This window comes from Vidua chalybeata, chromosome 1, assembly GCF_026979565.1.
Source record: "Vidua chalybeata isolate OUT-0048 chromosome 1, bVidCha1 merged haplotype, whole genome shotgun sequence".
NCBI lineage: Eukaryota > Metazoa > Chordata > Aves > Passeriformes > Viduidae > Vidua > Vidua chalybeata.
In genome coordinates this window covers 98,972,993-99,000,028 of record NC_071530.1, presented here as the reverse complement: position 1 = coordinate 99,000,028, position 27,036 = coordinate 98,972,993, and positions in this window count along the sequence as shown.

Here is a 27,036-nt window from a genome sequence, read left to right as displayed (position 1 = left end):
GTAGTCACTAAGGTACCTCAGAAGCAGAAGGCAAGTTGTCAGTAATTAATGGCTTGTGGATTTAAGAAAAGAGCAAGGTGTCAGCATTTACACAGTGAAGGATAGGAAAGTACGAGAGACAAATCTAGCTGACAACTGCAGGGAGTTTTGCAAGTGTTTGCAAGTGGCATCTTAAGAAATATTCATCTGAAAAATGACTATACTTATAAATGGATTATGGTATCTAAAATTCCACATGCCTTTTATTGTCAGTATGGGCTGCTGGTCTTCTTCCATCATGTTTAATAAGATTTACCTTAAAATGTTTGTCCTATTTTAACAACCAGCCAAAGTGAAGAAAGTGAAGAAAAAACAACCAGCCCCACTTTTATATCAGAAAAACCTCTTTCTTTTTATTAGTCCAAATGGTTCCAAAAATTGCTTTTGTATAGCTCATGATGTGTGTGTGGCAGCACTGGCTATATATAATACAAATACACAAAACTGGTGAGGTGGATTTCAGTCTACTGCTGATGAGCTGCCTCCTTTTATCCCTTTTCCCTCCTTGAAATAAACTGCTAACCTTTCAAATGCTATTCTGTCTCCATGTAGTCACTTGACCAAAATGGATTTTAAACTTTTCACTTGTTAAAGCTCTCCTTTTTTAAACAGCTCTGAGGGAACCCAAAGCAATAAAAAATTAGCAGAAGTCACAATGTCATCCAGAGACCGGGAAGGGAAGAACTCAGGTATCTAAATTGCTGCTTAAAATGTCAGCAATTAAAATTAATTGAAAACAATTAAGGACATCTCATTTTCTCATTCCTATTCAGTGTTTATTTAATTTTTATAACACTACTATATAAAGTTCATACACAGGCTGAACATGTGGAAAATGATCTGCAGTTTCATTCCTGATTATTTGACAGGAAAATGTTGGGGCTCTGTGGCAGCTGGGCTTATGGAACAGTAGAGCCCGGCAGCCAGGGCCCCACCCACCACCCCAGCCAGGAGAAGGCAGCCAGGAGGGCACTGGGGCAGCCCCAGCCCCTGGCATTGGGCACCTCCATCTTGTTGGAGCCCAAGACAGGGCTGTGGGGACAGGTGCAGACAGAACAAGGACAGTACTGCTTCTGATCATCATCTCAGCCTGGACATCCCCACTTCCAGAAAAGTCACATATGGAAAAACAGAAGCTTTCTGGGAAGGTATGTTTCATGAAGTTTTGATAGCAAACATACTTTTATCTCACTACAAGAATACAAGCAAAAAGAAACAAGAAATCTGTCCTCTTTGCTTTCAGAAACCACTGTTCATTTCTTCTGTTTCCCAGATAGGATTTTAGTGACTGAAAATCAAAAATTCTGAAATTAAAATGTATGAATAGAACCCAGGACTTTTTGAACAAAAAACAGTTAGTGGTTGAAATTGAGACAAGGCTGTAGCAACAAATAATATTCTTATCTAGAAAAAATAGTGTGTTTGTGCAAACTAAACTTTTGAATCCACCACCACTTCTGTGCATCTGAATTCAAACTAAGACCAGGCTGGTAGTGACTGCCAACATTCATACACCTTCCCCTGGCTTCTTATATCCCTGTTTTTTTCTTCTGAGTGGTCCCTCATAAAAATTTTGGGGGGCTCAGCTGTGACAGTAAATGCTTGTCGGCCACTGGTATATACCAGATGAGTCCAATGATCTGGGATAATGACAGTCCTTGGGAACTAACAAATGTGGAAAGACCTACATAAAAATGCACCCTGGATTTAACTTTTGTTACTCTTTATTGGTTTCAGGGCATTTGGACAAGCAGAAAAAAAAATGTTGGGAGAAGTAAGAAAAGTATCTTAGTCTGCAGAGCAAGGAGGAGTGATTTTGACTTAAGAAACATTAAGAACTGCTCTAGGGAAGAATGGGGCAAAGTGTATGGAGCATGAAAAGAATAGACCTATTGAGTCTTTTTTGTTTTTAATAATACTTTCAATAATAATAAGAATAGATTTTTTTTTCTTTCTATAGACAATATCTTCCACAGCTGCTGCTAATGTTAAAGTTATGCTTGTGCTGGGATCAGAATATGGAACATTCCTTAGCAGTAGCTTATCCTTTATGTCTTGCTTTTTTGAGATGTTTGAGCAATGAATTTTCTCTGGATATTTGCTGTCTCATCAAGACTTCCTCACTTTTAAAATGTAAACTACTTTCTGCTCTCCTTTGATTCCTTTAATTTATTTCTGAAACTTCCTTCTGAGTCAGAGCATTTCCTCCAATCATCTGGTATGCTGCCGGGCTTTTATTTCTTTTGTATATTGTGTCAGGTACAGACACACTTAAAGTTGCCCTCGTCAGCATAACTCTCAGCATTACAAGCCCAAGTTGTACAGCACAAGACTTTTTATTCCACAGTACAGGCTGGAGCTACCTAATCTCTTTTAAAGATGATTTACGGTATAGCAGACTGGTGAATATAGGCTAAGCACTCAACCTTCCTCAATTCACAAAAGATATGAATATATATAAGTACATAAGACTTGCCAAAAGATTGGCTTTTTAGCTCAAGCTGTTGAAATTCATGTTTATAGGTTTGGAATCTCCCAGTCCCTCAGCTATCATTATTGACAGTTATTCAAAATTCAGGTGGACAAGACTAGGAGCAATTTGATCTCAGTTTGAATTTAACCCTGCTTTCAGTAGAAAGCTTGGCTCAGTGAGCTTCAGTTTTGTTTGAACCTAAAGTTATCTATGCTTCTATGAATTATAATGAACTTGATGAGGACAGGCCTCTGTTCAGTAGTGAATTTAATGATTATTCTGAAAACCTCATGACCCTTTATAATTTTTAATTTATTTTTATCTCAAGTTTTAAATGAGTCAGTGGAATTCTACTTAGTATTTAATCTGATACCTTGCTTTATTTTGCTGAAAAAGTAACATCAGAATATAAAATCTGGACAGCAATTAGTATATTTACCACCCTTTTCTTCTTCTGATTGCCAAATATTATATTTCTTGGACATTTTGTCACATTTCTTCCTTTGCCTCTCATATTGCTATTATTATTCTGTGAGCAGTCACCTCCATTTCATCAGTTACTGGTGAGAGGAACAGCTGTCATTCACAAAATCCTCCACAAAGAAATATCCTTTTGTCAGCTAACTGACATTCCAACGTTTTTTTTAACAAGCTATTGATTTTTTTTGTTCATTTCTCTTCACATCATACATAGAAACTTCATGCTTTTGAAGGTGCTGTAACTAGGAAGAAAATTCAGCAGGTATGTTTTGCACCAAATTACCTCTTTCATACCTTGATCTTTATGTTTCTGCAAGTTTTTCAAGTCCTTTTTATCATTATCTTTGCCAAGCAATCAAATCTCTCTTGAATGCATAAGTTTTTAGAAGCCCTAGAGATACTAAAAGAGCATTACTTACTTTGGGGACCAACCTATAAATCACAGTTTAGCATTACTTTCTAAAATTTATTAAAATTCCAGAAATGAATATATATATAAGTGACTACTGACTATCTACCTTAATTATTAACAGTGGTAAGTCTGGAGCAGAAAGTTTTACAGATTTTCTATCAAATCTCTCCTAATTAATAACTGTTCAGAATTATTTTAAAAAAACCAAAACACTTTCAAGAGACATCTTGAACAGGGTGGGTAGTGGTTTTAAGCCAAGATAAGTCCATATTTGTGACTGACTCCCTCCTCTAGTCAACCTCTGAACTTATAATCTCTCCCTTTTTAACATATGTCCCTCCAGTATCACTTACACACGTCTAGTAATAAATTTTAAACTCTTCAATTCAGTGTTCCTAAAAAGACAAAAACTTTTAAAATAATTTCATTGTTGGATGCATACTTGATTTTTATATTTTAACTTATCCATACATACACTAATACAAAGCAGAGAGCGTCTCATCTCCAGGTGCTCTATGTGATCTACTGTTAAAAAAAGAATCACAGAGGAGAGGAGACCTCAGGAAATAAACAATTTGATCGCTCCTGTTTCCAAATGCATCTCATAGTAATTTTTCTTTCAATCACCCCACACAGCTGCAGCAGAGACTCTCTTCCTTGTTATTCTTATTTCTCCTCATTCATATTGAGTAAGAAATTTTACACATGTCAAAACTGAGATTCTTAATCACATCTGCTGGAGAAAATTTAATTTTATTTGCCTCTTTTGAGTAACTACATTTTTCAAACCCTTCAACAAGACTATGAAGTATATAAACAATATAGGTCAAGATTTTATGATTCTGTAAAGGCAGAAAGGCTGAAATTATTGAATAAAATAGAGAAAATAAAAATTGAAGACAATTTATTAACATTTTAGTCAGAGAGTGTTCCAATATAGCTTTTTCTGAATCATTAAAGTACTTCAAAATGAAGAAAAGGGAAAAAATTAATATACACACATGCACACAAATACACACACACACATACAAAATCCCAAAACCACCAACCAAAAAACCAAACTGAACCACCCCCCCCCCGGAAAACAACAGAAAAACCTATTAAAATACCTGGTGAAGAAAGAAGGAATAATGATAACTGTTGTCTGGACACAGAATCACAGAATATTCTGAGTTGGAAGGGACCAAGAAAGGTCATTGAGTCCAGCTCTTAAGTGAGTGGCCCATACATGTATTGAACCAACAACCTTGGCATTATTAACACTATACTCCAACAAACTGATTTAGGGGAATTGAAATATATAGTTTTAAGAAAGTTTTAAAAGTTTTACCCAAAGACCACAGACAAAAATATTTCAGAGTTAGTGACCCAAATATAAAATGAATGAATACAAAATATTCTTTGAATAACATGATAACACAACATGGTGATAGGGTATTTTTGAAGCCTGTGATTAAAAAGTGGAAATAAGTTGCTTCTGTTACTGCTGCTTTTGGCTATGCATATGTGCCTATGGTTTGAAAGAACAGAAGCAACTTTCCTGCAGTGGGTATATTTTTGAAGGCTAAAGGTTAGTATCAGGTAAGATACCTCCTAGCGGTCTCTCATCAGTCAGTCCTGCTTGCCCTTCCCATTAAGAAATGTAACATCCCCAAAGTTCCCAAAATCACAGATTTCACAAACTTCCCAGTAGAAATCAGAATACTATAAAACAGCCTCTTTGGGAGCAGAAGAAACTTCACTTTTTTTTTTTGTTCAGGAAAACTGCAGGCACTGAAGACTTCATTTTTCTGCCAATTGTTGAAATATTCTTTATCATTTCATCTATAAAATTATTTCACTTATATAAAATTTCATAAAAACCCCTGCAGTTTTGCTTTAAAAACTTAACCAAGTTGGATCCATTCAGTAAGAGAGAAGTCCAGCAATAGGGAAGGGATTGTCCCACTCTGCACTGTACTAATGCAGCCTTGCTTTGAATATTGTGTGCAGTTTCTGGCCCTGAAATACAAGAAAAATATTAAACTATTAGAGAATATCCAAAGGAGAGCCATGAGGATGGTGAAGTGTCTGGAGGGGAACCAATATGAGGAGCAGTTTAGGTCACTTAGTCTGTTAAGCCTGAAGGAGAAGAGTGAAGGGAGACCTCAGTACAGCCTACAACTTCCTTGTGAGGAAGAGGAGACACTGATCTCTTCTCTCTGGTGACCAGTGACAGGACCTGAGGGAATGGCCCAAAGCTGTGTCAGGGGAGGTTTAGGTTGGATATCAAGAAAAGTTTTTTCACCCATAGGGTGGTTGAGCACTGGAACAGGCTCCCCATGGAAGTGGTCCCAGCACCAGCTTGACACAGTTCAAGCATTGTTTGGACAACATTCTTGGAGACATGGTGTGACTCTTGAAGATGGTGCTATCCAGGGTCAGAAGTTGGATGAGGCACTCCGTTGTTTCTCCTGGCTCCGGGCAGCTCTGGCAGCTGGAGCGGCACCGCCTCCCTCCGGAGACCGGGTTCGCCACTTGCTCCCGGGCGCCGCTTTCTTAGTGCGCCGGTCGGGGCTTGCCAGGTTCTGTCGCCTGCGTGAGGGTACGAGGCAAAGAGGGAAGGAATTGTCCAAATCACCGATGAGGGAAGTGGGAAGGTTTTAATGGCCGTGGTGAGCTGTGGCAGAGAGGCCGCGACCCGCGCTTCCAATGCCCGCGTGGAGGAAATGGCCACGGGACCCAGGAGGCATGGGGTTTTTATCAGGGGCGGGGTGAGGGGACCAGGAGCCCCCCCCCCCCCAATGGGAACAGGCAATGACGTGAACCATGGCGACCAACGGGGACGTGGCAGGGATGAGCATGGGGCTCCGGGATGAAAAGGTCATGGGATCGGGGTGACAGACACTGAATTCCCAGGGAGTGGTTACAGGAGTGGCGGGGGGAAGCTCCAATGGCAGGCAGCCTGGAGCGAGCCACCGCAGGGGGGGGTAAACACAGGGGGTGCATGGGGGTACACAGAACTCGGCTAGCTAACATAGATCAGAACCCCTAATCTAAACCCAAACCCGGGATGCAACAGTTGGACTCGATGAAGCTTGTAGGTCCCTTCCAACTCAGCATAATCTGTGATTCTGTGATTCTGTAGGCCCAGGTCCTGCATCACAGCATGAGATTAGTGCTCATTCTCAAGGCTTCAAGTGACATTAGATTGTGTGGTCTCTTCCTCCATTAGGATTACACCTATTTGCGCATGATGAGCTCTAAGAATGATCCTCTTAGCCCCTCTTCAGAGAAGACATACACACCTCTATATTATCTCTGAAGTTATATTTGTTCTGTTTCTGAGTGATTTTTTTTTTTTTTTTTTAGGATACCAAGTGTTATCTATTTTTGCACAGCTTCTTCTTCCCCTTTCTGTCTCTGGTGGTATCTTCTAATGCTGCTATATCCCTTCATATTTATCCCACACTGATTTTAATTCCTCTGCCATGTTCAAGTTAAGCATGTTCACTTAAATGGAACAGTCACCAGTCCTTATCACTAAGAGACACCCTGTATAAAAGATCTTAAAGTCCAAAGAGCAGCATATCAAAAAGGTTAACGGCAAGTGAAATGGTGCGTTTCAGTGTTTCTTAGGAACTCCATTAAAATTTAGTACCCATTATTGGTCTTTTTAAGATCCTAGCTTCCATTGAATAATCTGATTTTGTCCTTGTAGTTTCATTAATAATTCAAAAACTTTTGTTTCAAACACTTCATGTCAGCATCTTTGTCAGTGTCACGCTAATAGGTCTAATTTCACCTGAGTATAAAAGGAAGGAATGAGCACAGACAAAGAGAATGAAACCTGAATTCCAGGCTTGCAGTAGCAATCAATCAAAAGAGGTGAATTTTACACTGAGGGATATGAGCAGAATAGAGGGTTTTTTTAGTTAATATTTTACTGTATGATAAATAAAATCTTATGGTTTTACTGCAGGGAATATTCACAGAAAGATAAGCTATAAAATGTGAACTACAGATTATATCACAGAGGCATCTCATAGTGGCTCACTGCCTACTAGTTAGCATAATATTGCCAAACACGTTCATTCCAATTATGAGAAACAGAGAGGAGAGGAGACTTTAAAATGAGTTCCTATATACTCCTTTGCATTTATAAAATTCCTTTATACGTGGTATCTCTGCAGAAATATGCAATCCATGTCTCTCGTATTCTCTCTATGAAAGTATTTTTAAAACATTAAATACAAACATTTTAATTAAGAGAAAAATTGGTTGCCATAGAATCGTCAGTATTCAGCAACATTTTTTCTTCCTTTATGCACTCATAATGGAAACCGTTCTATATTTAAGCAATACCTAATATATTGTTATGAATGCAATAAGACACATGTTCTAAGATAATAAAAGGATTAGTTACATGTGATACTCTAGGTGGCTCATATTCAATAAAAATGAATCTTGCCCATTAGAGGCTGATTTTGGTGCTAGTTTTCAAAAATATAATTTTAAGAGTTAATGTTGCCTACTTTGTCAATTACAAGTAAAAGTATTCATCCACATATATTTGCTTCTACTTTTTGCAGAATATGAAAAAAAAATGAATAATACATTTCTTGAAATAATGTCTAAGCAGTGTACAGAATATTGGCCAGGAAGACTGTATCTCTCAACACAACAATGAGGGAAAAAAAAACAGAAAAAAGAGTCAAGTGCCCTAGAGATTTATCTATATAAATAATTTTGTGCCAACATTTTTAAAAATTACACATGTTTTTTTTAGACATCAGTCTCCAATGTCCTTTTCAGAAGTATTCTTTAAATTGATTCTTAGAAAATGGGTGATTTTCTACCCAGATTTTGGAATATTGTAAGTAAAGGAACACAGACTGATGATTTTGTAGTTCTCAGTCCACTTTGTTCTGGTCTGATCAATTCCCAAAATTCTAAGTACTTCCTAAATATTATTGACAAATATTTTCTTTTTTCTCTTTCCTTGATAGTGGTGGTTTTACTCTAGTGCAAAATTCTTAAAAAAATCTTAACAGTTACTCATAATGCTTTCAAGAATTAAGAGGAAAGGAGGAGAAGCATTTAATGCTTCCATGAGTATGCAAACTACTTCTGGTAAAGAAAAGCTGCCCATCTTTTCACAAATCTCTTTTTACTTCCTCTGATGGTTGGAGCCAGGCTACACACTAGTTATGATCCTTCCTTTTCCTTCAGCTAAAAGGAAATAGAAATATCTCCACTGAATTCAGTTTCAGAAAAATATGAGCTGTCACTCAGATCATTACAGAACCAAGACTTGCAAAGGTTTGTACTTTTTGCTCTCTTTTCCCTCTTTCTTGTACAGGAAGGAAAGATGGGATAAAGTCATCAGGTTTTTCTGAAGAGGGAACCTTTGGAATTCTGCCTCAGGGACTAGGAAACCAAAGTGCTACCAGAAGTATCCCACAAATCTTCAGAAACCAGAAAGAAGATCAAGCAGCTCTCCATCCAGAAATGATGTCAAGAGGCAGGATCAAAGAAAGCAGTATGTTTTTACCCAGAAATTTCATAGGGATCTTGTCACAAGGAAAACAGCAATCAAAATCTTGGATGGAGTCTTCAATGTAAAATGAGCAAACCATCTTATTTCAGGGATTCTTCATCTAATCTTGAAAGTTTTATTAGAAAAAAAAAAGTCTCTATATTTAGAGAGAGAAACGACATTTACATTTTTGATGGACACCATATTATGGGGAAATTAGATGCTAGCATTTAGAAGACAGCTTATGAGGTGATTGATGGGAAATTTTTTTACTGAGATGTTTCTGACAGTAAAGGAATTGACAAAATTAAAATAATTCCCAGAAAAATATTGCTTTGATTAAAAATTCAGGGAAAAAATTGAAAGTTTTAAAGTGTCAAAGCATTCTTTTAAACCCCTTAAGAAGAAATTTAGGTTTTTATTTGTATAAGACCATTTCCCTTTAAAGTTGGTTTCAGATTCTTCCTGTATTTTAGGTTTTAAACTATTCTCAGTGCTGGTGCCTCTGATAATTCATATTCCTTTTGATTTACTGTACTAGATATTAATGAAATAGTAGATATTTACAGTGGGAAGAAACTGTCTTAGATATTTTAGTGTCTTTGTATTAGTTTTATGCTATAGTGTTAAAAATATTTTAAATTATAAAAGAGAGATAAAAAGGTGGATCTTTTGAAGAAATGACTATTCCTTCTAAATGTCAGAATTTGGATGGTCTCGGAGAATCATTATTATGAATTGATAAGTTTTTCATGGAATTATATTTTTCAAAGGTAGTTTATGTTTTTAAATATTCACCAGTGAGCTGTCTAGCCTATGGCCAGGTAAAAACAATTTTTACTTCAGACTTGTCTTTGTTGTAATTTGATATTGATTTCTTTCCCAGAAAACTTAAACATTGTCAAACATAGTACTTCCAAACAAATGTGTTCAGCATTCAAACAGAGAGTGTTTAACTTTGATAGGAAAGCACGCTTCAACAACAGAAGAAGCAATGATTTCAATAATCAAAATATTTTGCAAACATTACTCTAAAATGTTACTGTTTGATGTCAAGGATTTATTTTAGTTTATTTGTTTTTATTTTTAATTTTCCTCTATATTTTTTTCTGATGCTGCAATGAAAAGATGTAATTTAAAGCAATAAACAAGAGCTAGGCATACATATTTTTCATGTTAGACATTTTTCTTCTGTATTTTCTATAAATTGTCAAATTGGCAGAAAAATGAACCAATAAACACAATAAATAATATAAGAAAGAGGGAAAAATAAGCTTATAGTTATCACTAGCAGGCAGTAGTCTCTTGAAAAAAATAATGACAATTATTTTTACTTATGTGTTACTAATGCATTCCAAATGCTGGCAGTTGGAAAACATTTTGTCTTATTTGCCACTACATGATATAGCAACATTCTGCACCATTAGTTGTATAATTATGGTACAAACAAGTCTTATCACCATTTTTCAATCTTGAATTACATGTAATACAAAATATGTGTTTTTTACCCATAATATTTTAGGCAGATATAATAATACTGTTTTTGACAAAACAGCAGATTTGTGTCCAATGTAAGTTAATGTTTTTTTTTTATTGTCTGCTAGAAAATTGAATTGGAAAATCTAGAGGCTGCCCAAGTACTCTGTCACATAACCTTTGGCTAGTTAAAATTCCTATAAAATGCTTTCCCAAATCAGATGAAAAGGCTCCTAATTTAGCTTTCAGGAATTTTGGAGTGATGTTTATAAAATTTTAAATTTGGTTTTATTTCTTTAAAGTCATGATTCTATTAGTATGGTCTGTTGGAATGTATTTAAAATCTTTAGAATTCAAAGACTTACTTTTTCAAGTAAAAAAGCCAGGACAGGCTAAAACTGGAAATAGTCTATGGCCTTGAAATTGTCATCATAATTTAATACCTGGGGAAGTGCTTACAAAAATCATAGATTTCTTTTATTATTTGCTAAGGTATTCTCTTCCATCTAGATTAAAATAAAGGATAGGGATGGAGATGTGATCACTTGTTACAAGATTTCTTGTGGTATTACTTATACTATGGACACTGTTTAAGGGCCACAGCAAAAAATTTGCTCTTGTGATCATACTTATGGAAAATAAATATGTAAGGTTCCTATATATCTATTAAAGCAGCTCTCTACTCCTTTCAATTTAGCTATATCATGGAACTAAAATGATGTGTTTCTGTACTTTCCCTTCTGCCCTGTTCTTTGTAGAGTGAAATTAAAACCTCATGCTTGATAAAAGGCAGGAAGCTGTTTTTATGCTGGTTGTTTTATCTCAACTGAAGTAGTACTTTTCAAAATTGTTTTCTCATGCCTCTTTCCTGCAAGTTAGGCTTCCAAAAAAATAATACCACAGTAGTTCAGAAAAATAAGTTGCTGTAGTGCAGCTGGGGAAGCAGCTCTTAGCATTCTGTGTGCTGACTGATTTTTTGTCTCGCAATCTTATTGAATGCATTCCTGAACCCTTTGTTTTCCGGGTAGTGCCATCTTTTGCAGAAAACACCATCAGTATGCCTTATTAATACATCATTTGCATGACAGATTCAATGGCATGGTGAAGCAACTGCTCATCAGAGCAGCAGCACACTGATGGTTTATCACTGTAGCATATCATCAAAATGAGGCACACTAATAATATTAGATTTAAAAAAAAATCTACAGGGCTATGATGTGGGAGTGGATTCAATTCAGGCACCAGAATGAATGTATAACTTATAAATCTTTAGCCATTGCAACTGATGTAACAGAATTTTCATTCTTGCAGAGTGTCACATTATTGTCTCCTAGATGCCTTGCCCCCTCAGCATGAACCCTGAGGCTCTGTGCACAGGTGAGGTGTTTGCTCACCAGTACAACTATCTGATCTGTCTTGGCATAAGACACTGGTTAAACTGTTCCCCAGAGTCCAATTTCACTCCCTTCTCCATTCTGGCTAATAGAGGCATAAGAATATGTCCCATAATATACTGCTAATGTTCTTTTGAGACATTCTGTTAGAGAGTATACCCTGAAATATGACACAGTCAGAGAGAAATGTGGTATTTATTACCATTAGTTACAAGGTCAAAGTCAATGGCACATAAAGCATGAAATGAAGATGAGATACACAGAGAATACTTTGCTTAGGAATTGTCTACTAAATATGCTCTTGCTTTTGGAAAGCTTTGCTACAGAGGAGGATCAAATAAGTTGAAAAAAGTCTTCAAGAATATCTTCTAAGGAAATTTACAAAAAATGAAGTGGCAAATACTCCCCATTTGGTCTCAATCTTAGGAACTTGTGAACTCTGCTTATTTTCTACAGAAGGCATTGAGTTACTCAGAATTTTCTGGGTATGTCTTTAATCTCATTGAAGAGTGTAATCTTTTTTCATTGCATGATCACATTAGTACATTATCTTTGACTAATATGAAACAATTCCACTATGTGCGTGGAGTTGGACATTTCCAACTAACCAGTTGATTCATGCTAATCGGAAACATCATAAAAATTAATCTTACTGAAGGTCTGCTTATTAATTTAAATATCTATCCAGTGTTATTTGTTAGCAGATGAAGATGACTATAACTAAAGATGTTAGAAAATTAATCAAAAGATTTATGTAAATATATAATCAACACAAACAAACGTATAAACAGGCACATATGGACGCACGATTCACATATCTAATTCAAAAGTATTTAGTACTCAAGAATGAAATAGTATCTCATTAGTTAACTGACTCAGAGAACAATAATTTCTGCATGACTTATAGAGGCTGTTTAAGAACAAGTATGAAGCCTATATATCTTCAATGTAGAGTGCAAACCTTGGCTAACTAATCCATTTATGCTAATCCATTTATTTAAAGCACTTGAATCTTAATGACCTTTATGAATTAGGCAGAACCTTTTTATGTTTTCACAGATTGCTTTCTACAGAGCCTTCCTGTATGGATTTGGTTTTTTTTTGTTTTGGTTTTTCTTTTAACCCACTGAACAAGACAAAAGTGTCTGGACCTACCTGTGTGTTAACCACAGTGGTGCTAGCTCTGAAAGTTAAAACTAAAAAAGAGAAACCAAACAGTCCCACCTGCTCTCCTGATTTGGATTTTTCTGTGTACCACAACCCTGAAGAAAGGACACAATCAGCAATAGAGGAGGTATGAAGTCTTTTTTCTCAAAGGGTTCCTACATTGGTACATCTGTAGATGTGCAACAGAAATTTTTTTATTTGGACTGTTTTTTTTTTGTGGCATTGTCCTCTGGCTGCTACAGTTTGTTACTGGACAATTTCACTTAGCATTTCATTCAAAACCCAAGACCTTTCATAATCTGTAGCTCCACAGATCTGATCTTTACAAAGACTCTAGTATTATTTGTCTTTTTGTTTAGCATCTATGATTTATTCTTCCCTTTGCTCTCACAGTTTGGAGTTATTTGACTTAATTGTAACTTTTCTTATACTTGAAAAGAAAAATGATGTGTCATAAAAACTTACCCTGTCATGTTTTTACTATTTCAACATATAATCTCACTGACACATTTGATACATAACAAAATATTTAAGATACTTCACACTGATAAAATAAAAATTTTAACTACCATTGTTTGGGGTTTTTTTCTAAATTTAGTGTGACTTTTAAATGTGTACTTTGATTTACTTAGGTTCTATTGTTAGGATTGTCAAAAGGTTTTAATCATCTGCCTTGTGTGGGGGCAATATTGGGGCAATCCTTCTGAAGAAAGTAATTATTTAATTATTTGAAAGAACTGAAATTACCTAATGCAATCCCTGGTAAAAAAAAAAAAAAGAAGTATATTAAAGTTTGTTAGTAGAAGTGATTTTTCTCAGTTTCAGATAATTCTGAATGGTTTAAGTCTTGGCATATATGAGAGTTTGTATTTTTGCCTTTTTCGGATATGTCCCACATATATTGATATGTCCAAGGGGTTCTGTTATAAGTCTTCCACTCTTTTTTGGCTGTCTGATGCCTTTAGCTCTTCTGGTTTGCCTGAGTGGTCTAGGCTTTCATTGTTATCCAGAAAAAACAAACAAACAAACAAACAAACAAACAAAAAAAGAACCTCCAAAGAAAATGCACAACCCTGATTTCTTTGGCTTTTAAAATATATAATAACATCATGATTGTCATACTGTCTTTTTTATGCCAAATTGTGCTGGATGGATTAGCTAAATTAAAAACAACACTGAAAGAAATAAAATTATTCCATTGATGTTGGCACTTAAAGAGTTTTTAATTAGTGTTAAATTGATTGTACAGAGGATTAGGAGCCTTCTGATAATAAAGAAAAAGAACCAAGGTACCCTAATATTTATATGATAGTGAACAGTAATATGTAATAAAATTTTAACACTAGTTGCTCTATTTGCTTAGTTTGCTCCCTGTATGTACCATGATTTCGATTTGAACAGCTTACAGTAATTCATAGAATCATAGAATGTTTTGGATTGAAAAGGACCATAAAATTCATTGAGTTCCAACCCTCCTGCCATGGGCAGGGACCTCTTCTACTAGACCAGGTTGCTCAAAGCTGCATCCAGCCTGACCTTGAATGCTTCCAATCATGGACAATCCACAGTTTCTCTGGGTGAATTTTTAAGTGTCTCAAAACCCTTACTGTAAAAGTAAATTCTTTATATCCATTCTAAATTAACTCTCTTTTAGCTTAAAGCCACTTGCCCTGTCACTGCAGGCCCTGTTGAAAAGTCTTTCTTCATCTTGCTTCTAATCTCCCTTCATCTACTGGAAGCTGCAGTAAGGTGTCTTCTGAGCCCTCTCTTCTCTAGACTGCACAATTCTTGGCCTGTCTTCATAGGAGAAGTGCTCCTCTGATCATTTTCATGGCTATTTCTTATTGGTCTTCTAAGGACAAATTATTTTCCACATACCTAAACACTAACACTGAGATGGGTCAGCACATTTTCTAGCTTTTTCAGCTCATTCTATTGTTATCCATGCAGGTTCAGTATCAATTTTAAAATATTTCCTGCCTCACCAGACCTTGTTTGCCCTTGAATTCTCTTTGCTTAATAAGCTGTTCTTTCTTCATATTCTGGTGGAGTTCTAAGTGCTCAAGATGCCAGTCTGCTGATTGTGCCAAAATTGAAGCTGAATCAGCCAGTGAAATTGCTTTGACATCTACAATGCTGGAAACATTACACTTTTCAAAGCCAAACTAAGGCATTTCAAGATTATTTTTAGTTCCATGAATTTCAATTATTAAATGATTTTAAATGTACGTAATGTTTCATTTGGGGCTGTTATTTCAAGATCTCTCTCCAGTTTTAGGCCCCCCACCAGGAGAAAGACACCTATGTAATAAAATGAGCCCAGTGGAGGGCCACAAAGCTGTTCAGAGAGCTGAAACATGTGGCATATAAGGAACCACTGAGACAAGGACCTATTTAGTCAGGAGAACAGATAACTTTGGGAGATGTTATTATGGACAGCAGCTACTTCAGACACGGGCACAAACAGGGTCAGAGCAGCCTCTTCTCAAAGTGTAAAGTGATAGGAAGAAGGGCCATGGACAGAAAATGACACGTGAAATTCCAATTATACATATTAGGAGGTATTTATTTATTTGTTTACTTGTTTATTTTATCTTTAGGGTAGTAGTATATTGGAACAGGGACCTATACAGTTTTTGTCTCCAGCTTTGGGGATGTTCATAGCTTAGCTGGACAGAAGTCTGAGAAACTTGGTTTGATTATACTTGACTTAATCAAAGAATCATTTTGATGATGATGACGACTTCTGGAAGCCTCTTTTGACCTGAATTGTTCTGTGATTTTGCTACATTCATTTTGCATTCTCAGACATCTAAGATTTTTAATGATTGTATTATTTATTACCATGTTTTCTACTGTTGTGGGGATTGTTATTTATGGGTGCTCCCCTCTTGAATCAGCTAGCTGTACACAACAGTATGAGATCAGAAGATTTTTTTTTTCATTTGGCTTTATGTGTGTAGCCTCCACAAAGTAAGTGAAACAACACAAATGAATTGAATTAATTGTACAGAAAGAGAAAACAAATTACATTTACAGCTTGATAAGAGCAACTTTGTATCACTTTCTGGGTAACAAAGATTGTAAAAAAAACTGAGAAAGGAATGACACCCCCAACCTGTGCTTCTGGAAGAAAATCTGAATCCTAATCTGAGTTTCTGGGCAACTCAAATCCTCAGTTTTGGGCTGAAGTCAGCTGACAAGAGCTGCTGAAACTGGTATGGCTGAGGTCACATAGGTCCCAGATGTATGCCCAATCCAGGCTCCTTCTCAGTGTTGCAGAACAGAAAGATATTCATTTCCTAGCTACTTCTAAAACTATGGCATTTGGTAGAGGGAAAACTTTAGTATGCAGTTTATACAAAGTGGGAAGGTTGGCCACAGTGAGAATAAAGAGAATTAGAATTTTCCTGTTTGCTTTTGATTCATCTTTGTATTTTATTTTTTGGCATTTATGTTTCCCTACAGCAAATGATTAAAAAGTTAAAATAAAATGAAAATTACTGTTTCAGTAGCTTTAAGTTCACTTTCTATTGATAATATTATTAGGCAGAGAAGGACAGGATAGAATAAGTATTTTGGTTTGGGTTTTTTTATTAGTTGCTATTAAGAAAGTCAACATTTGCTACTATATGCCAGATCTTCATAATTATGGCAATTGACTCCTAGATTGTATAAAAGAAAGAAACTTTAGTAGCTGACATTGGTTACTTTTCTAGAGACCAAATTATTTATGTTATGTTATGTTTGCTATTTACAATACATCCTGCTCAGAGATATGGCAAAATTATGACAACTGATATATATTAAATGCTGATTTTATACTTAGGAATACCATAAAAAGGAATGTACTATCTTCCAGTTTTTTTGCTTCTAATTCCAACATTTGGAAAATTATGTTCTTAATCAGCTTCAGTTCTAAGTGTTTTCCAGGGATTTACTCCAGATATATTTAAAAGCATGACAAAATGTATTTCCAAGTAACATTTGTTGCCAAAAATTGAATCCTGAAATATAATTATTCATTATATTTCAGTGGACCGTGTGGCACTGTACTATGCAGAAAGAAATATGGAAGATAAGAGAACATAAAGAAGGAATGTCTCCTTTAATGGGATTACAAAATCAAACCAGACTGTTACATAGATTTAGTGCTGGCTACAAGGCTTTCCTAAAGTGGAATGTTGAAGAAAACCAATAATTCCATATTGAGAGTTACTTTATTGCCTAGGAGAATGTGACATTTTTAAAACCTGTGTACAGCCAAGGTAGACTAAGTTAAACTGAGTATTCTGAAATCAAAATAACACCTCAGTTTTGTTCATGGCACCAAACCTCCCATCTGTTTTTCTGTTATGAACCTACATCCAAAGATGTCCTGCTTCCCAACGTTGGATGAGGTGGCCCTGCATCAGGGACTGCATTTCACAGCTGCAATGATACCTGTTGAACTGTTTCAATACTTTAGACATGTCACCACAAAAGAGAGATCATTAAAATGCTCGGATTTAAAAAGCATATAAAAAATAAAACAAATTGCTGTCTCCAACAGATATTTAATGCCTATTGCATTCATAAGTAATGAAGCCATCTCCAGTCATGAAATATGAATCTAGTTGGCATACAGCCATTTTATATACTTGATTACATTAAGAGTGTTACCTGTGTTATGAACTATACATCCATGGTCTTCAACAGCTGGGTTACATATAAAAAACAACCAGCATTCATCTTCTATAAGAAATATATTTTGTAAGAGTGATTTTTATTTAAACAAAATTAAATAAAACACCATTGAGGAGGAATATGAAACTTGTTCTGTGAGGGGGAAAGCTACAAGTTACAATAACACATTTTAAAAATTAATCAATTTTTTGCAGTTACTCACAGAACAGGAGTTACATAATATGCACTGAATTTCTTTAGATGGCTTTAGGGCTTCAGCTGTTTGTGTAGAAGAAAACACTTAAGAATCTCTCTCCCCCAAAGTTATTCCTTCTCTCCACTTATTTTATTTTTCATTTATCCAGAAACATGGAAACTTCTTCATAGCTAAAATGGAACATCAAGCATCCAAGTTATATTGCATAAAAAAAATATTTGTAGCCTTTCATTTCTACATTTTGCTTACCCAGCATTATTTGGCAAGAGCAAAATTTTTTTCTAGATGAAATAAATAAGTTCGAAGTGTTCTCCTCCAAGTATATTATTATTTACTTCCTAAAGTAGCTGAAGTAGGTTAGGGAAAAACTCCAAATACATGGAAAAAATACTTTAATGTATTCCTGTCAAATTTTTGTTTTATATAGCATGACACATATTTTTGTGGGTTCTGTTTCCCACATTAATGTGTTTGAGTCTTCAGCAAGCTGTAAAAAATATTTGTGGTTTTTGATGTTAGAAGGATATTCTTTCTAATAAATAAATGTGAATTAATATGAATTAATGACTGTTTTGAGATGTTTATTGTTATCTTTGACTATGGAGACCCCATGACTTCTGGCCATATATTTAATAAAAAAATATTCTGCTGACCAAAATAAGTTAAAAACATGTCTATTTTTTTTTTTTTTTTTATGAAAGATAGTATAGGAAGAATTTGAGTATAAGAGTAAATTTGTGTCAGCATACAAAGTTGTTCTTGGATGGTTCTCTTTCCTACCCTGTTAATTTGTTTATTGTTTTGGTGATTATTTTGTATTATTTTGTATGTGTGGGTCCATAAACATAATAGTAATTAAGCTTCAAATATTTTAAATTATATTCAGTAATTCTATTTTTTTGTGATCAAAATATTGCTGATTTTAAAATTTTATTCCAATTTATATTAATAACTGTATTTTATTTACAATAAATTTTGAAATTGAATGTTCGAAACTAAAAATAAAATAAGTATTATTTTTAAAAATATAAATTTATGATCTTATTAAAGTACACTTCAAGTAGAAAACCTAGGGTTTTACAACTTGGTTAATTCCAATGGAAAAATGGTGAATCTGAAAGCTTATAACTAATTCCATTATTGTTATTTCTAGTCATTTAAATTTGGGGAAAAAAATCCATGAAAAATTAAATATATTCTTTCCAACATATTAGAAAATTGTAAGAAAGTTCTTGTTGGAGTCTAATGTTTCCTCTATTTTAAAGTTTCATACTGACCTCAGTACCCGGTATAGATATTTTACTCTATTTCTATATAATTGTTCTATGGTGCTATATAAATTGCTATATTAGAAAATCTGTTTTCCCTTAAACAACTTTTGCTTTAATGTTTGACAGTAGAACAAATACTCACTAAAATACTCAGTCTTCAACTGTATTAAAAATTTTAAGACATAAAATATATTTTAAAATGTTATCAATAAGGCCTTATTCTTTAACAGAGAGGAACTTTTTAAATGACCCCATTTTAGCTAAACATGTAAATGGTAATATTATCTTGAGTCGTCATTTTTGGTAACTAGACCATAATGTTTGTTCCTACACATTGCTTTTGATTTTGGAAAGGTCTCTCCATGATATTTCACTTCCTCTGCCATAATCCAGATATTTATTCACATATATATTTTCAGAATTGTTTAGTTAATTCATGGAAGTGGTTCTTGCCTTATGGCTTTGTGCATAGGCAGACAAGTCTCATTTTAACAATAAAAATGTAACCTTGAATATTTTACACATATTGAAAGTAGAATTAATTCATTTATCAGATATCATTTAAGTTTTCACACCATCATCCATTCAAAACACAGTAGAAATGTGGTTAATATGAATCATAGTGACTGGAAGTGTTTTTCATACTGGAAGAACATATACTGAAAAATACAGTTTAACTCAAGGTAGAAAGACAAATAATTGAGGTATTTTTAAAAAATAAAATTACCTTCTGGGGAGGAAATGAGAATCCTTTTCCTAATTAAAAAAAAAAATACTGTTGCAATGTATTGTGAGGGGCGGAGCCGACAGAGCCCTCCATGGTCAGAGACGGTGGGGCCAATGACGCCGTGGGAACATGCAGAGGACTGGAGGGAACGCCCACATGAGGAGCAGAGGGAGGGGGAGTCCGGTGGCGCATCACCTTTCCCGCCCTGACCGGCTCCTGAGAACGCTGCTTGGCACCTCAGGTCCTCGTCAGGGTCGGTGCTGCCGCTACTTCCGGGCGCTTCTGTGGCTGCGCTCTGGGTGGGCTGGCCGCGCTTCATCGTCGGTGTGAGGGAAGGAAACGAAGAGGCAGGGAATTGTCCAAACTCATCCACGCTGTGGCTGGGCACTTTATTGGTTGCAGGAGCCGCAATGGAGAAGCCATGGCCGCTCCCAGCCTCGCTTGGACGAATCTGGCCCCGAGGCTGTGGTGCCACAGAGGGACATAGGGGACAGGGGAGGACTGGAGCTCTCCGCCCAATGAACACAGACGCCGTGGCTGTGACATTACCACAATGGCCAATGGGCACAGGACGAGGGCAGACACGGGGGTTCAGGGTCAGTGGGACTGCGGGAATGAGGTAACGAGCACGGAACTGCTGGGGACCGGATGGGGGAGTGGTCACAGGAGTGGCATGGGAGAAGACCCAATGGCCAGCAGCCTGGGGCTAACTTCCGTGGCAGGGGGGAAGACATGGGGGACACACGAGGATACATGGAACCAGTAAGCTAACAAAGACCAGAACCCCAATTCTGAACCCAAAACCCAGGATGCAACAGGGGAGCAACATGATCTCCAGAAGGGGTGGCACCCACATCAACAGGGAAGCAGGAGGGGTTTGGGACAATGGCGGGAAAGGGAACAAAGGGAACAAAGGGATTATGGGAAGAAGAAACACCTGTGGGCACCTGTCCTCCATTTTGTGGAGACAAAGCCGCCGCCATTTCACTCCACGTGAGCGGTGGCGCCTCTCAAGGGGAACAAAGGAAAGAGTTCAGGGGAACAGAACTGCATTGGGCTACGCTGAAACTGGGATTTAGAACTGGGAAAAAGGGATTGGAATGAGGGTTAGGTCCCTGGTGGCGTGGCCAGTACCGTCAGGGCGTGGGTGCCAGGGGGACTTGGGTGAGCCAGGAGCATGGTCCGTGTTCTGGAAGCTGCCCTGCACCTTCAACTGGTGGAGTTCTCCCCCTTGCCCACCCGGTTTAGGGGAAGAAGGGGAAGGAGAGGAGGGTAGGGACACAGGTTTAGGGAAAACTGGGGTTTCGTCCGGTGGCCGCGCTTCTGCCCTTCCCCGTACTGTGTCTTGTGCGCCTTCCGTTTTAACCACTTCCCAAATCAACACAAGCAACTTAATAAAACTATCGTTGATGGAGGGATCCCCACATTTGATCCCCTCTGTTAATCTTGCGCCAACTGTTTTCCAAAACTCCTTTGTTCTAACATTCTCTGCTGAGACTCCCAGGAAGGTAAAAAACAACCATCGGACGAAATTCTTAACTGAACCTTTAGGAACACTTCCACCCTCCACCCTTAGGATTTCTTTAACTTGGATGCAAATTTCTCTCTGGTGAGTGGTCAGCACAGCTCCCATGCTTCCCACCCATGCGGTCCATCCCTCGCCACAGGGAAGCAACAAAAAAAAAGGAAAAAAAGCAAAAGCCTCCAGCAGCTGCCACTCACGCTGTGCACCGTGTGTCCCCTAGCCTCGGGATTGTGGCCAGCCCACACCCAGTGAGAGACGCTTGGCCGAATCCGCCCCAGCCACTGAACTTACCCAAATGGCGAGCTTCGGAAAACAAACTACAACAAGGGTCCTCGCTCTCAAAGGCAACTTCTTGTTGTCGTCCACGACCGGTGAGAAGTTACACCTCCTTCCCTTGTGGGCATGGCAGGACAAAAACCTGCATGCTCCCTTCGAGGGTGGTGGAGTTATCACTGACTTACTCCGTAGAGCCATGCCCTAAGTTTTGGTCTGCCGTGAGGCACTCCCACACAGAGACAGCGGAGTGTCTCTGCACGGCTCTGAAATGCCTCACGGTGATTGCCACGGCGTTGGCTACCTCGTTGGGTGCCACACTTTTGGGCGCCACTTGTGGCGGTTACTTGCTATGACCTCAAGCAGTCAAGATTCACCAGCTAGTGCTGCCTTTGTGAGGCCAGGTCTGCCACATGTGTGCGGGCATTCCAGGGTTATGGCGTCTGCCTCCCTGGTAATGCTGACCGCTGCGGCGTAGGTAATGCAGCTTTGGTAGCTTCACGCTGAGAGGAGAAGAAGGGACGAGAGAAGGACACTTTGCTTGCGAGCCCTAAGAACTTTTATTCCCCCATGAGTGGTCGGAACAAAACGCTCTCAGCGCAATGCAAAGCAAATGCCGTTGGACAAAGAACGACAACAGATTAAGTAGGGGGTGGGCGGAAAGGGATGGAAACCTGGCTCGCCCAATAGGGACAAATGATGGAGGAGTGACATGGATTATAACAATCAATGGTAACATAACAGAGGTGGGTACAGCGTTCTGGGACGAATAGAAGGGCTAAGGTGGGCTGATTGATGCAGAACCTTCATGAAGCAGGGAGTGGTTACAAGATTGACACTCATCGGGGAGTGAACAAACCTTGACTGACAGAACCAAATAAGGGGAAAACTGGGAGAGGTGAGAAGATTGACAGGTCTGAGTGACAGGAACTCTCGTGGTAAACAACTTGCAGCAAACCACTATGAGGGAAAATAGGGGAGTACAAGGAACAAACCTAACTAACATTAATAAAATCCCTAACTAAATCAACCCAACCTACAACAATATTGTACAAATTTTTATTCATTTTGAGATTATATAAAAAGCTGGGAAAAAATACACTCATTCTAATTAAATAAAACCTTAGGTTGGTTTTTTTCCTGGATTATTATTTACTTGTTTTCATGTGGTGTCATGTATGTTGTTCTAATAAATTTGTCTTAATTTTTGATATAAAAAAATTACAGTATCTTTGTCACTCTGGAAAGACATTTTAATAAAGAAAAAAGTACACATTTTGCTAAAAGAGCTAGGAGTTTCAATTCTGTAAAGAAAAACTATAAAGCACATTATGGCACTTAGAGGGAATGATGCTTTTGAATATATTAAAGTTTCTTGTTCTTCATCTATTCAGTAGCAGGTATATTGGTTTTCTGAAATCCTAATTCTGCATTAGATTTTAATATGGCAGCCTCTGTATGGTAACGAACTTTTATTATTAAATTTTAGTCTATTAAATTTAAAAAAAGTGTTCCTAATGCCAACATAATTGTTTTGGAAAGAAAGTACCAAATGACTGTGAAGTTCTGGATATAAATTTAAGACATTTTCCATAATGTTCACATGTTTCAGACAGTTCTCATGCTCATTAACTTTTTTTTTTTTTCCCTGAACCTAGAATCAAATGGGTTGTGCAGAAAGGGGCACTTGGATGGCATAATTTAGATATGTAAAATCTGATCATTTTCTTTCTCACTAGCTCATTTCCACTTACGGCTCAGTAAAAGTAGAACTGCTTATCAAATATCCATTGTGCAATGAACAATGCTATTTTTGGTGATATTTAAGCAAAATGTATTGAGCAAGAAAGGGAAATATTAATTTCTTAATGCAACCAGCTTGCTTTATCCTTTCCAAGGGAGTATAAATGTGCCTAGATTGAGGACCCCCAAATCACAAAAAGTAAACAGATTTCTAGTTTCATAATATAGGTATCATATGTCATAATTTTACTTTTTAAAAAAACTATTTTTAATGAGAAATCACTGAGACATTAGCAGCCATTGGGACAGCGCTTTTTTATAATGAGACTGTTTTCTGTCACAAACCCAAGTGAAGTTTTATCTATAGAAAAAAGCAGCAACAAAGCCACACAAGCTGTCTGATGTATGATCAACAGTTATACATATTAAAAATTATGATTTTCACCCTTGTAGATGAGAACTACAAATTTATCACAATCTCAATTAAGCTTTTCTGGAAAATCTTGAAAATGCTTTCTCTCTGTTCATTCTCTGATAATGATGGCATCCAGATAATGTCAATATCATTAATTTAATCAGTGTTGTGGCTTGTGAGCCTTGAGTTCTACCAGGGCTTCCCTGCTTTTACTTATTACCCAGGGTTTTTTTGTGCTCTTGAAATTAGTCCTCATCCTATTGCATTTCAAGGTTTTTTTTTTACATTGCTTTTTCCTAGTGAATCCCAGACTTCTTGTTGCATTGGAAAAACATTCATCCTTTGGTTGTTTGCTGACCAGATTTCATCTAATTATTTGTCTCTTAATCATAAAAAAAAAATTAAAAAGAAAGGCTCATAAGGATTTTACAGCAACCTGTAAATTTCCTGCTTCAAGCAATCTCTTGACCTTATGAATTTTTTGAATTCTCAAGATCTGTTACATGTTCCTTTTCATATATAGCAGTCTTCAATTCCATGTAAGAGGATCTCAGCTTAAAATATTATTTTCTAATGAAAGAAAAATTGCTAAATTAATCTAGGGCTAGCGTTCTTTAATAAAACCGTATTGTATGTTATTCTACATTCCATTTACACCTGAGCCTTCTTTCTTTGAAATCTTTTCTAAAACTTTACACATGAATAATGTTAAACTAATTTGCCTTTAGTTTCATGTATTACTTTTCACACTTTAAAAATCTGGTACAATCCCCTCTCACAGTCCTTGGTCACAGATTTATATACAATACAATAAGTTTTATATTTTTATTTGCTCCTTCTGAATGCAAATTGCTGTTTGATTCTGTTTCTTTGAACTATACCCAGACTATCTCTAATCTAAATATTTTTAATCCTTTATTTTCCTTTACTTTCATTTTGGTCCTGTGTGCTCTTTTCTCTTTTTTTGTCTTTATGTCTCCAACACTTTTTACTTTCTTTGATACTTTTTGCTTATTCAGTCTTACATTTATTTTTCTTTTGGTGAAGGAGGCTTCAAAATATGTCTGCTTTGCTAGTCAACTTTTCTTATTTTTCTGTGTCTTTTTGAGGTTTTTCTTCTCTGACTATGATTTAATTGCTCTTTTCTGGAACAATTTTTCATTCAGAGCCTTTTCATATAATATTTTTATCTTCTTTTAAGTAAAAATACCTAAAACTTTGAAACCCAGCATTTCTCAATCTCCTCTAAAATGGAATCTTTCCTGACCTAATAGTAGTTCACTATGTTCCTGTAATTGTCAATTTTTTTTGCTTATTGCCTGGTCTTCAAAATGTTCGGCCAACTTCACTGTTATTTCTTCCCTCTCTGAATCAAACTTCCTTTCAAGTCAGTGAAGTTCCTGTTTAAATCTCCATATTTCATTTCCTGCCCACACAGTTTAAAAACCTCTATTTATTTAGCAGCCCATTGGCATTTTCCTTTAATTCTTGTTGATGCAAAGGAGAATTTCAACAAGTCATTTGCTATGGGAATTATCATTTGTCTAACTCAACACACAAATTTTAATTTAGAGGTGTCATGAAGGCTTGTAAAGTATACCTAAACTTAGGATTCAGAAAACATTTAAGCTATTTGCTGAAATAATCTTCTTGAACTTAACTTTTTTTTTTTCTGAAAAAAAAAATTACATCACTAGCACCTGAGCATGTATTTCAAGGTATTTCAGTATATCTGGAAGAAATCCTAGCCATTAATAAATACCTGTCCTTCCTCCTTTTTTTTCTGATTCATAATTTATCAAGTTGGGCTGCAAAACCAGGCATAGTAATTTAGTATATTAGTAAAGTGAACTTATCTTAAAGTTATCTATTTACTTCAGTGTATTCACCATCCACACTTCAGAAAACAAACACTTAACAATAGCATTAAAAAAGACTTTTTCCACAGACTTAATAGGATTCTAAGTGGTTCTCAAGTCAATGTTTTTTACTTGTATTTCACTCTTGGGACCACTTCTTCCTCTCATCTTGTCCTAAACTTGCCTACCCCTCTGATAACAAAGCCTACTCTGCCTGATCTCCCATGACATACAAGTTGAATGCAAATCTAAGGTGGAAATTCAGTGCAACTCATCTAGGAGGTAGGAGAATAAATTATTAAAATGTATATAATGTGTGATTTTCCACAGTCTATGTACTTTATTTTGTAATTAATACAAAAAAAATACAGTTGTGGTTTTTCTGGTTTTAGTTTTAAGTGAGAGAAAATTTTTGCAATGTGTTATTTACACAGACTTTGATGCTTTTGATCTGATCTGAAAAATGCTCAAAAACCTAATAGGTTAAATTGTCAGGTGCAGGTTACTGTAATTCAGCTAGCAAACACAGAGTGATTCTTCCACCTCCCACTCCAAGCAGCAGAGATTGAGGTCAAAGACCTCAATTTCTTCATTGAGACTTTTTTGTCACCATTTAAACATTGTATTTTAACCTTTGAGTTTAAAGCATGGATGAAAAATTGCAACCATGATCCTTCCTTATTTGGGGTGGGGGGGAACAAAGATTTTTGTTGAACTAAGTTTTTATAATTTGTGTAAATATACCAGAGAGAAAGAAATGCTGACAAACAATAATTGAGGTGAAATCTGGAGTCATGTCCTAATTAGAGCTCTGTAAATCTTAAAAACTGGCCCAAAAGATCTGGAAGAGAGCTGGTTATTCAGACAGGCAGAAAGTTCTTTTAATACTGGGCTCCTGCATAAATCTTTCAAATTCCTGATTTTCAGTCTGTCGAAGGAATATGAAAATGAAGAAAAAATGAATTAAATTGTAAGACATTTGGAAGGGAAGTGCCTTTCAAGGGAGTGGTGGGGATGATACTAGTAGAGGTTTAAATATTCTGCAGATGAGAGAAAGATTTTGTACTCATATTGTGTGAAACATCTGAAATATATGCATGCAGAAAACCTAAATACAACTTCTGCCTGAGAAGATATATACCTATAATATAGATGATTATTGAGGGTCTCATAGTGGATGCCAATACACTTAAAGGCTGGGCTGCTGTTCAGAGGGACCTAGGTAAGGTAGAGAGACAATGAGCATAAATTGAAAAAAAGGTGTTCAGGGTGGATCTAAGGAAAACTTTATCTCTAAGAATAACTTAGCAGTCTGCCCAGAGATGATGTGCAGTCTCCATCCTTGAAGGTCTTCAAGACCCAGCTGGAAAAAGTCCTAAGCC